This window comes from Tenrec ecaudatus, chromosome 12 (genome assembly GCF_050624435.1).
Source record: "Tenrec ecaudatus isolate mTenEca1 chromosome 12, mTenEca1.hap1, whole genome shotgun sequence".
Taxonomy (NCBI): Eukaryota; Metazoa; Chordata; class Mammalia; order Afrosoricida; family Tenrecidae; genus Tenrec; species Tenrec ecaudatus.
In genome coordinates, this window is record NC_134541.1 from 81,960,749 (window position 1) to 81,972,882 (window position 12,134).

A 12,134-nucleotide genomic window follows, 5' to 3' on the forward strand; every position below is an offset into this window, starting at 1 on the left:
GGCAAATGGACAGACTTTGACAACAGACTTGAAGAGGCAGAGAATTGAACCAGTGACCTAGAGAATGAACAAGCAGATCTCAGCACACAGGAAAAGTGGTCAAATAAGATAATCAGAGAAGTTGAAGAAAATTTAAGAGCCACGTCTTATGCTATGAAGAGGAAAAATATTAGAATAATTGGATTTCCAGAACAAGACACAACAAAGAAATCCACAGCGAAAATAGCGAGAGAAATCTTAGAGAAAAACTTCCCCAGCTTAATAAATGAAAATCAGACAACCATTCAGGAGGCTGAAAGAACACCAGCCATACTGAATCCCAAGAAGAAGTCACCAAGACACATAATAGTCAAATTATCCAACTATGAGGAAAAGGAGATCATAAAAGCCAAGTAAATGTGGTGAAGAAAGCTGATGGTGCCCGGCTATCAAAAGAGATAGTGACTGGGGTCTTAAAGGCTTGAAGATAAACAAGCGGCCATCTAGCTCAGAAGCAACAAAGTCCACATGGAAGAACACACCAGCCTGTGTGATCGAGTGGTCCCAAAGAGATCAGTTACCAGGCATCAAAGAACAAAAAATCATATCATTGACTGCATACCTCCATGATAGGATCGCTGAAGACAAATGGGTGCATAAGCAAATGTGGTGAAGAAAGCTGATGGTGCCCAGCTATCAAAAGAGATAGTGTCTGGGGTCTTAAAGGCTTGAAGGTGAACAAGCGGCCATCTAGCTCAGAAGCAAATAAGCCCACATGGAAGAAGCACACCGGCCAGTGCGATCACGAGGTGCCCAAGGGACCAGGTATAAGGCATCATGCAAAAAAAAAAAAGATATAAGTGTGTGTATGTATGTGTATATGTATATATGTATATATATATCATATTAAATGAAGGGGGAAGTGCAGAGTGGAGACCCAAGGCCCAAGTGTCGGCCAATGGAGATCCCCTCATAGAGGGGTTTAGGAGAGGAGATGGGTTAATTAGGGTATGAGGTAGTATCGATGAAGAACACAGCTTTCCCCCAGATCCTGGATGCTTCCTCCCCGCACCTACCATGATCCGAATTCTACCTTGCAGGCCTGGATAGGACAGAGGCTGTACACTGGTACATATGAGGGTTGGAGAGACAGGGAATCCAGGGTGGATGATACCTCCAGGACCAAGGGCGTGAGGGACGATGCTGGGAGAGTGGAGGGTGAGTGGGTTGGAAAGGGGGAACTGATTACAAGGATCCACATGTGACCTCTTCCCTGGGAGAGGGACAGCAGAGAAGGGGGGAAGGGAGACTCTGGATAGGGCAAGATATGACAAAATAACGATGTATAAATTACCAAGGGCACATGAGGGAGGGGGGAATGGGGAGGGAGGGGAAAAAAAAGAGGACCTGATGCAAGGGGCTTAAGTGGAGAGCAAATGCCTTGAGAATGATTGGGGCAGGGAATGTATGGATGTGCTTTATACAATTGATGTATGTATATGTATGGATTGTGGTAAGAGTTGTATGAGTCCCTAATAAAATGTAAAAGAAGAAAAGGGAAAAAAATGATTAGGGCAAAGACTGTACAGATGTGCTTTATACAATTGATGTATGTATATGTATGAACTGTGAAAAGAATTGTATGAGCCCCAGTAAATTGTTAAAATAAAAAAAATTAAATTAAATTTTAAAAAAAGAAAAAAAAAGCCACTAGGAAAAGGCAAACAGTCACAAATAAAGGTACCCTCAATAAGTGTATGTTCATACCTATTGGTAGAAATGATGAAGAAGAGGAGAGAAAGGAGTAATATATTCCAAAAAATTGAAGAAAAACACTAATCAGAGAATACTTTATCCGGCCAAATTATCTATTAAGATAGATGGAGAAGTAAGAGTCTTCCCAGACAAGGAAAAATCTCAAAGAATACATAGAAACCTAGCCCTACAAAAGATCCTTACCAATCCAGTATGGGCAGAACATCAACACTCACCAAGGGCAAATAAGATATCATCACATACAACACCACCACCCACAGGACAACAAAGAGAAAACAGCCCCCAGGATATCATTGGCTCAATAGTGGAAAGAAGGCAAACATAAACAACACACACAACACAAGCTGATGAGGTAGGTAGGTAGGAAAATACCCAACACAAAAGGCACAAGATGGCATCACAGAGTCCACAGATGGATGTAATAACATTAAATATCAGTGGCCTGAACTCAGACATTAAAAGGCAAAGGTTAAAAGACTGGCTCAGAAAACACAATCCATCGATCTACTGCCTACAGGAGACATATCTGAAGATTGCAGAAAAAAACAGGTTAAGAATTAAAGGCTGGAGGAAAATATACCAAACAAATGGCAATGTTAAAAAGCTGGTAGCGATCTTAATATCTGACAAAATTGACCTCAAGATACAGGACATAACAAGAGACAAGGAGGGGCACTGTATAATGTTTAAGGGAACAGTAGACCAAGAACCGGTGAACAAAATAAATACATATGTGCCTATCGAGAGACCCGTGAAATTTGTACATCACACACTATAAAAGATGAAAAAAGAAATCACAGGCTCAACAATTATAGTTGGTGACTTTAACACACCACTCTCCAAAAAAGGCAGATCATTGGGAAAGAAGAAGGCTACAGATATAAACAGCACAATTGGACGACTTGACTTGGTAGATATTTTCAGAGCTTTCCACCCACATGCAAAAAATTCATATACTTTTCAAGCCCACATGGCACATATTCGAAAATAGACCACAAGTTGGGACACATCTAACTTGAGTGAATTCAAGCTCAGAGAGATTATACAGACGTCTCTCTCCAATCACTATGCCATAAGGCTGGAAACTAGTAGAAAGATGGTGAAGAAAACAAGGGCAAACAACTAGAGAATGAACAATAATATATTGCAAAAGAAGTGGGTATGGACCCAGATCAGAGATGACATCAGGTAGTTTGTAGAAACCAATGAGAATGAAAACACGACGTACCACACCTTTTGGATACAGCAAAGGCATTTATCACAGGAAGCTGATAGCAATAAATGCACACATGAAAAAAGAAGAGAGACTTATGGATGATATGCTGGTACAAAACTTACACAAATTAGAGCAGAGTCAACAGAACAATCCTACTAAAAGGAAGAGGATAGTTATAATAAAATCAGAACTGATACAGGAGAGGGAAAACAAGAAAACTATGGAAAAATTAATTCAGCTAAAAGTTGGTTCTTTGAAAGCATTAAACAGAATTGATAGACTGCTGGCAAACCTAACCAAAAAAAGGAAAGAACAAATGATAATTGCAAGGATGAGGGATGAAATGGAACATTACAACAGACCCTACTGAAATCAAAAGGATAATTGCACAGTACTATGAAGGCCTATATTCTAATGATTTCAACAGCTTGGAAGACATGGACAAATATTTGGAAACACAATCTCTCCCTAGACTAACCAAGATGGATGTCAAGAACCTCAACAGACCCATACAAAGGAGGAAATAGACAAGGTAATTAAGGAATTACCAACCAAATAATTCCCTGGGCCAGATGACTTCACAGGAGAATTCTACCAAGCATTCAGTAAACAACTGAAACCAATCCTGTACAAACTCTTCCAGAACATTGGAAAAGACGGGAAACTCCCAAAATCTTTCTATGAAGCTAGTATAACTCTGATACCTAAAGCAGGCAAAGATCCCACAAGAATTGAGAGCTAAAGACCAATATCCCTAAGGAACACTGAAGCAAAAATCCTTAACAAAATACTGGCCAATAGAATAAAAAAGCATATTAAAAAAATAATTCACCGTAAACAAGTGGGATTCATACCAGGGATGCAGGGATGGTTCAACATATGAAAGGCCATCAGTATTACTACATTGACAGGAAAAATAAGAACCATAGGATAATATCGATAGATGCAGAGAACGCATTCAACATTGAACATGCATTCCTGTTTAAGACAATCAAGAAGATAGGAATAGAAGGAAAATTCCTCAATATGATAAAAGCTATATATGAAAAACCAACAGCCAACGTGGTAGTTAATGGAGAAAATATAAAAACAATTCCACTAAAAAGGGGGACACAGACAAGGATGCCCCTTGTCCCCACTCCCATTTAACATCGTACTAGAGGTTCTAGCTAACAACATAAGACAAATAAAAGACATCAAAGTTATTCATCTGGGGAAGGAAGAGGTGAAATTATCATTATTCTCATTTGATATGATTCTAGATATTGAAAATCCCCTAAACTCCACAAGTGGAGTGTTGGAAGCAATAGAGGAATATGGCAGAATGACAGGATACAAGATCAACAAACAGTCTATCGAATGGCTCTACGCATAAGACAAGATCACAGAAGAGACCATTAAAAATGTAGTACCCTTTACAGAAGCCAAGCACAAATTTAAATATCTAGGGATATACCTGACTAAAAAAATGAAAGATTTATATGAGGAAAATTATACAACACTACTACAAGAAACCAAGAGTAACCTCTACAAATGGAAGAATAGTCCATGCTCGTTGATTGGAAGACTTAATATAGTAAAGACGTCAGTTTTCCCCAAGGTACTATATAAGTTCAATGCTATCCCGATATGAATACCACCATCCATCTTCCTAGAAATGGAAAAAACTGATTACCAACTTCATATGGAGGGGGAATAAGCCCAGAATTAGCAGAGAACTCCTCAAGAAGAAGGAGAAAGTGGGAGGGCTTGCTCTACCTGATGTTAACACATATTATATAACCACAGTAGTCAAAACAGTGTGGTACTGGTATAATGACAGATATTCAGACCACTGGAAAAGAGCTAAAGACCCAGAAATAAAAACATCAGCATACAGGCAATGGATCTTTGATAATGGCCCCAAAATATAAAATGGGAAGCAGATGTCCTCTTCAATAAATCATGCTGGAAAAAATGGATATCTACCTGCAGAAAAATGAAGCAAGCCCCTTACTTCACTCCATGCACAAAAATAAGTTTAAGGTGGATCACAGACCTTGAGATAAATCTCCAAACAATTAGGGCAATTAAGGAGGGAATTGGGACAAAACCTAAGAACCTTGGCACAGGGAATACATAGGCTGTCAGAAATAAGAAAGGATACAAATACAGAGGAGTCACAAATAGACAAGTGGGATATAGTGAAGATAACTCACCTATGTACATCAGAAAAAAAAAATAAGAGTCTACCGACTAGGAAAACATCTTTAGCAATGGCACATCAGACAAAGGCCTTATTACTAAAATTTACAGTACTTTGATAGCTTACAATAAGAGAAAAACTAATTTCCCACTGAGGAGTTGGGCAAAGGACCTGAACAGAATTTACACAGAGTCTGAAATCTGAATGGCCAATAAACATATGAGAAAATGTTCCTGATCACTAACCATAAAAGAAATGCAACCTAATGCCCTCACATATAGCCCAATTCAAAAAAATCAGAAAGCAACAAATGTTGGAGGGGCTGTGGTGAGATAGGAACTCTCTTCCACTGCTGGTGGACCTGTAGGTATATACAGACACTATGGAAATCAACTTGGTGATTTATAAAACAGATGAAAATTGAGCTACCATATGACCCAGCAATCCCCCTGCTGAGCATATAACTTGAAGAGGCAAGAAAAACACCACGACCAGACATCTGTGCTCCAATGTTCATCGTGACAAAGTTCACAATTGCAAGGAGTTTGAAACAACCCAAAAGAAAAAATGCAAAAAGGGCACAGGAAAAAGCTACTGCATACAAACACTACAGAGGTGAGGTCTAGGTAGTATAGCAGGGGCCAGACAAAATACAAGGGTATATATGGTAGCTAACTGAAAAGGAGGGGTGGGAGGAAAGGGGGACGGGAAGAGAGGTGTGGCAGGAGAATTGGTCAATCACACACCCAAGGGGAAGGTATTGTTTACTCCACAGGAAAAGAGGGTCCAGACTAAAATCTGGTGTTCTGGGATGCGAATGCAGCATGCAGGTATGGAGAGGGGAGCCAGTGGAGGGGCCTGAGGTCTCAGCTCCAATTCCAGCTACGTGGACAACTGCCCCTTTCCCCCTCCCCAAAGAATTTACTTTAGAGAACAGCACTGAAGCTGTAGCTCCGGGAGAGGGACCTGTCTGGTCAGAGCACAAGGGAGCAAATGAAGGGGGAGAAAGAGAGAGTGGAGCACATCCTGGCTGACCAGGCTTGGAGGACGATATCCCTGCTCCAAAAAGCCAATGCACAGAATGGACCAGATAGCTGATCCAACTATGAGCCATGATGTCCCTTGCTGACCCATGGCCCTGCACAGGACAACACTGGAGACTCAGTGACGTGATTGGCCTGGTATGACCCCTTGACACTGAGGCAAAACATGAAAGGCGTGTGGCAGAGCAACAGGGTGGGGAGAGGGGGCAGATCAGGGAGTTCCCAAGGGAGTGCAAAAGATCGACTTTGGGGCCAGAGCATGGCACCCCATTAACTAGAGGACATGCCTACAGATCAAAAATCAGACCTTAATCTGCTTACTTGGTTTTCTTTCTTTTTAAATTTTTAAAATATTTTTTCTTTATTTCTTTTTGTTAAATTAACTTATTGTTTTCTTGTGATTGGTTTTCTTTTTGTTGTATTCTCATTTGTCACTTTGTCTTGCTATACATTGTGTTTTGGTGCATAGTATTATCTCTGTAAAGCTATCTAGATAAGTTAGGCTGGATGAACAGTCTGGAGGAGAATACAACGGGACTGATGGTTCTGGAGATGCATGGGAGTGGGAGAAGTGGGGAAAAGAAGGTGGTGTTGATCAACCCAGGAACAAGGGAGCAACGAGTGATCCAACATTAGTTGGCAAGGAGGGTGTGAGAGTCCTGGTAGGGATTCAGCAAGGGCAATGTAACTGAGGGAAATTACTAAAACACAAATGAAGGCTGAGCATGATAGTGGGATAAGAGGAAAGTAAAAGGAAATAACTAGGAGGCAAAGGGCATTTATAGTGGTCTAAATACAGACATGTATATATGTAAATATGATTATACTGGATGATAGGGAAATAGATCTTTGTGCATATATCTATAGGTTTAGTATTAAGGCAGCAGGTGGACATTGGGCCTCCACTCAAGTACTCCCTCAATGCAAGAATACTTTGTTCTGTTAAATTGGCATTCCATGATGTATACCGTCCCAACATGACCACTGAAGACAAATGTGTGCATAAGCAAATGTGGTGAAGAAAGTTGATGGTAGTCTTGGGTCTTAAAGACTTGCAAGAAAATAAGCAGCCATCTAGCTCAGAAGCAACAAAGTCCACATGGAAGAAGCACACCAGCCTGTGTGACCATGAGGTGAAGAGGGGACCAGGTATCAGGCATTAAAGAACAAAAAATTGTATCATTGCGTGCCCACTTTCCCAATATGATCACTGAAGACAAATGTGTACATAAGCAAATGTGGTGAAGAAAGCTGATGGTGCCCCGCTGTCAAAAGGTATAGTGTCTGGGGTTTTAAAGGCTTGAAGATAAACAAGCGGCCATCTAGCAGAGAAGCAACAAAGCCCACATGGAAGGAGCACACCCGCCTGTGTGACCACGAGGTGTCAAAGGGTTCAGGTTTCAGGCATCAAAAACAAAAAAAAAATCATATCATTGTAAATGAGGGTGAGTGCAGACTGGAGAACCAAAACCCATCTGTAGGCAACTGGACATTCCCCTTACAGAAGGGTTGCAAAGAGGAGACAAGTCGGTCAGGGTGCTGTGTAGGAATTATGAAACACACAACTTTCCTCTAGTTCTTAAATGCTTCCTCCCTCCACTATCATGATCCCAATTCTACCTTATAAATCTGGATAGACCAGAGGATGTACATTAGTACAGATAGGAACTGGAAACACAGGGAATCCAGAACAGATGATCCCTTCAGGACCAGTGGTGAGAGAGGCAATACCGGGAGGGTTTTGGGAAGGTGAGGTAGAAAGGGGAAACCGATTACAATGATCTACATATAACCTCCTCCCTGGGGGACGGACAACAGAAACGTGGGTGAAGGGAGATGTTGTAAAATGTAAGATATGACAAAACAATAATAATGTATAAATTATCAAGGGTTCAAGAGGGAGGGGGAGCAGGGAGGAAGGGGGAAAGTGAGGAACTGATACCTAGGGCTCAAGTAGAAAGCAAATGTGTTGAGAATGATGCTGGTAACAAATATACAAATGTGCTTGACAAAATGGATGTACGTATGGATTATGAGGAGTTGTATGAGCACCCAATATGATTTTACAAAAGAAAAGTAACCATACATGCTAGAAGGCAATGGAATGATATATACACAAGCTTGGAAGAAAAAAGTTGTAACTAAAAATCCTATGCCTAGCAAAATTATTCCTCAAATAGAAGAGAGAAATAAAGGTACTTTCAGAAAAGTAAAAACAAAACTAAAGAAACTTGTAAAAAAACAAAACCAACTTCATAAAAATACTAAAAGGACTTGTTTAAACAGAGAATCAACAACAGGAAGCAACCTAAAATCAAAATACCACACACTGCCATAGAGAAATCACCCTACGCAACACACAAAGTGAAAGAAAACGACAAGATTCAAAGAATGGAGCCAGCACCTAATTAATACAGTTTAATTATGTAAATAAGTATATAGATACTTTGGAATAGAACAATAACAACTAAAAAAGCGATAGCATTACCCCCCCCCCAAAAAGAGACAATAATAGAGGAAACAGATCAGATATTAAAGAGTAGAACAGAGAAGAAATTGAGTAGTGTACAAAAAGCCTTAAACTTGGGGGGGGGGGCGGGGAGAGAATAACAATAATAAGACAAGTCTCAAAGAAAATGATTTACTCCAAATGAAAAAGAGGAAAAACAAAAGCCTAATACACAATAAAAATTAAAACAAAAAAGGAAAAATAAGAAAATGCAAATAAAAGTAAGCCACGAAATTATGATGAACATAGAAACCAATAACACCATTCAGGATATGAGCCCACCTCACTTAGGTGACACACTAAGGGTGTGCAACACAGCAGCAAGGAGAGCAAAGCAATGAAGTCCCTGGGGAATGCCAAAAATAGAATTTGATGCCACAGCATAGCACCCCGCCAGAATTAACCAGAAAACACGGTTAAAGATCAACAAACAGACCTGGAACTATTTATAGGCTTTTCTTTCTTTCTTTCTTTCTTTCTTTTTGTCATTGGTTTGTTGTTGTTTTGGGGTCTTTTAATTTTCTTTTGTTGTTTTGTTTTGCTGTGCCTTGTTTTTGTGCTTACTATTGTCTTTGCATGTCTATCTAGATAAGATAATCTGGAGGAGAAAACAATGGGACCAACAGTTCCGGGGGGACCTAGGAGAAAGAGAGCAGGGGAAAGGAAGTGGGTGTAAATAAGCCCAGGGAAAAGGAACAAGTGATCTAAAATTGATGGCAAGGAGGGCATAGGATGCCTGATAGGGCTTGATCAAGGGCAATGTAACCGAGAGGAATTACTGAAACTCAAACGAAAGCTGAGCATGATAGTAGTGGAACAAGAGGAAAGTAAAAGGAAATAGAGGAAAGAACTAGGGCACAAAGGGCATTTATAGAGGTCTAAATACAGACATGTACATATGCAAATATATTTATATAAGATGATGGGCAAATAGATCTATGTGCATGTATTTATAGGATTAGTATTAAGGTAGCAGATGGACATTGGACCTTCACTCAAGTACTTCCTCAATGCAAGGAAACTTTGTTCTTTTAAACTGGCATTTCATGATGCTAACCTTCCCAACACAATCGCTGAAAAAAAAAAAAGCGAGTGCATAAGCAAATGTGGTGAAGAAAGCTGATGGTGCCTGGCTACCAAAAGATAAAGCATCTGGGGTCTTAAAGGCTTGAAGGTAAACAAGCGGCCATCTATCTGAGAAGCAACAAAGCCCACATAGAAGAAGCACACCAGCCTGTGTCATCATAAGGTGTTGAAGCGATCCGGTATCAGGAATTAAAGAACAAAAAAATCACATCATTGTGAATGAGGGGGAGTGCAGTCTGGAACCTCAAGCCCATCTGTAGGGCACTGGACATCCCCTTACAGAAGGGTTACAGGGAGGAGATGAACCAATCAGAATGTAGCAACGATGAAACATACTATAAACTATCTTTTCAGATCATAGTGCCATAAAATTAGTAAACATTACTGGAAAGATTTTTGAAAAATCAATTGCATGGAAATTGAACAACATATTACTTTAAATCCACTGAGTAATTAAAGAAAGAGTGTGCTTTTAAAAATTCCTCAAAATGAATGAGAAAGAAAATACAACATACCCAAACCTCTGAGACACAGCCAAGGAGTTCTCAGAGGGCAAGATCACAATAAGTGCACACATGAAAAAAGAAAGTAAGAAAATCCACACCTTCAAAAATTAGGATAAGAGCAGCAAACATTGATGTATTGATTGTTCTAAGAGGTATAAGAGCCCCCAAGAATATGACTGATTTTTAAAAGGCAGCAAACAAACCCATAGCTTCCAGAAGAAAATAAATGATAAAGATTAAAGCAAAAATAAATGAATCCGAATACAATTACAAATCAACAAAACAAAAAGGTTTTCTTTGAAAAGGAATAACAAAATTGCTAAAATACTGGAAAACCTAACAAAGGAAAAGAAGAAAAGGCAAACATTAGGAATAAGAAATGAAATGGCAACATCATAACAAAATTGAAATAAAAAGATGATTCTACAGTATTATAAAAGACTGTTTAAAAAGAAAAATAAATGTACTCCAACAAATTAAAAAACCTAGAAGAAAGGGACCTATTCCCAGAAGGACATTACCTACCTAAATTAACACAAATTGATATAGAAAGCCATTAAAGATCTGTAACACAAATAGAAATAGATCAGCTCACTAAAAACCCTAACAACAAAATAACTAGAACCAGATGATTTTACTACAAAATTCTCAATTCTGCACTAACTATTCCAGAATACAGGAAAGTATATTATACTTCAAAACTCATATTATGACGCAAGTATAACTCTGAGACCAAAACCAGACAAAGAAATCATCAGAACAGACCAATATCCCTTATGAATATCAATGCTAGAAATTTCTATAAAACATAGCATATAGGGAGCCCGAGCTCCGTCGCCGCCTGCACCGCCAGCATGCCACCCTACACCATCTTCTACTTCCCCGTTCGAGGGCACTGCGAGGCCATGCGCATGCTGCTGGCTGACCAGGGCCAGAGCTGGAAGGAGGAGGTGGTGACCAAGGAGACTTGGATGCAGGGACAACTCAAGGCCTCTTGTCTCTACGGGCAGCTCCCCAAGTTCCAGGACAGGGACCTCAGTCTGTACCAGTCCAACGCCATCCTGCGGCACCTGGGCCGCTCCCTGGGCCTCTATGGGAAGGACCCTCAGGAGGCGGCGCTGGTGGACATGGTGAATGACGGCGTGGAGGACCTGCGCTGTAAATACGGCTCCCTCATCTATACTAACTACGAGGCTGGCAAGGAAGATTACCTGAAGGCACTGCCTGGGCACCTGAAGCCCTTTGAGACCCTGCTGTCCCAGAACAAAGGGGGTCAAGCCTTTATCGTGGGTGACCAGATCTCCTTTGCCGACTACAACCTGCTGGACCTGCTGCTGGTCCACCAGGTGCTGGCTCCCAGCTGCCTGGATGCCTTCCGTCTGCTCTTGGCCTACGTGGCGCGGCTCAGTGCCCGGCCCAAGCTCAAGGCCTTCCTGGCCTCTCCCGAGCACGTCAACCTTCCCATCAATGGCAATGGGAAACAGTGAGGGCCGTGGGAGCCTTGGGTGGGTGTGGGGACCACCTGCCTACTTTTCCTGACCCACCACCAACCACTGCTGTGAAGACACTTCCCGTTCGAAGTGACCCCCGCTGGGTTTCGGAGGCTGTCAGTTTTTATGGAAACCGACTGTCTCATCTTTCTCCCTTTGGGGAGCTGGTGGGTTCGAACCGCTGAGTTTTCAGGTCAGCACCTGAGTGTGTAACCTGTGGTGTCCCCAGGCTCCTTCTCCTCCCTTTCCTGGAGCAATAAAAGTTGTCTGAGAAGTTGAAAAAAAAAAAAAAACATAGCACATAGAAATCAATAAAATGAAAAATGTATCATGGTCAAGTGGGA

General features: G+C 40.8%; 1 pseudogene; it reads left to right on the plus strand.

Moving 5' to 3' along the window:
* Positions 1-11,126: 11,126 nt before the first annotated feature.
* On the plus strand, positions 11,127-11,860 carry LOC142422556 (glutathione S-transferase P pseudogene; annotated as a pseudogene).
* The last annotated feature ends 274 nt before the right edge of the window (positions 11,861-12,134 follow it).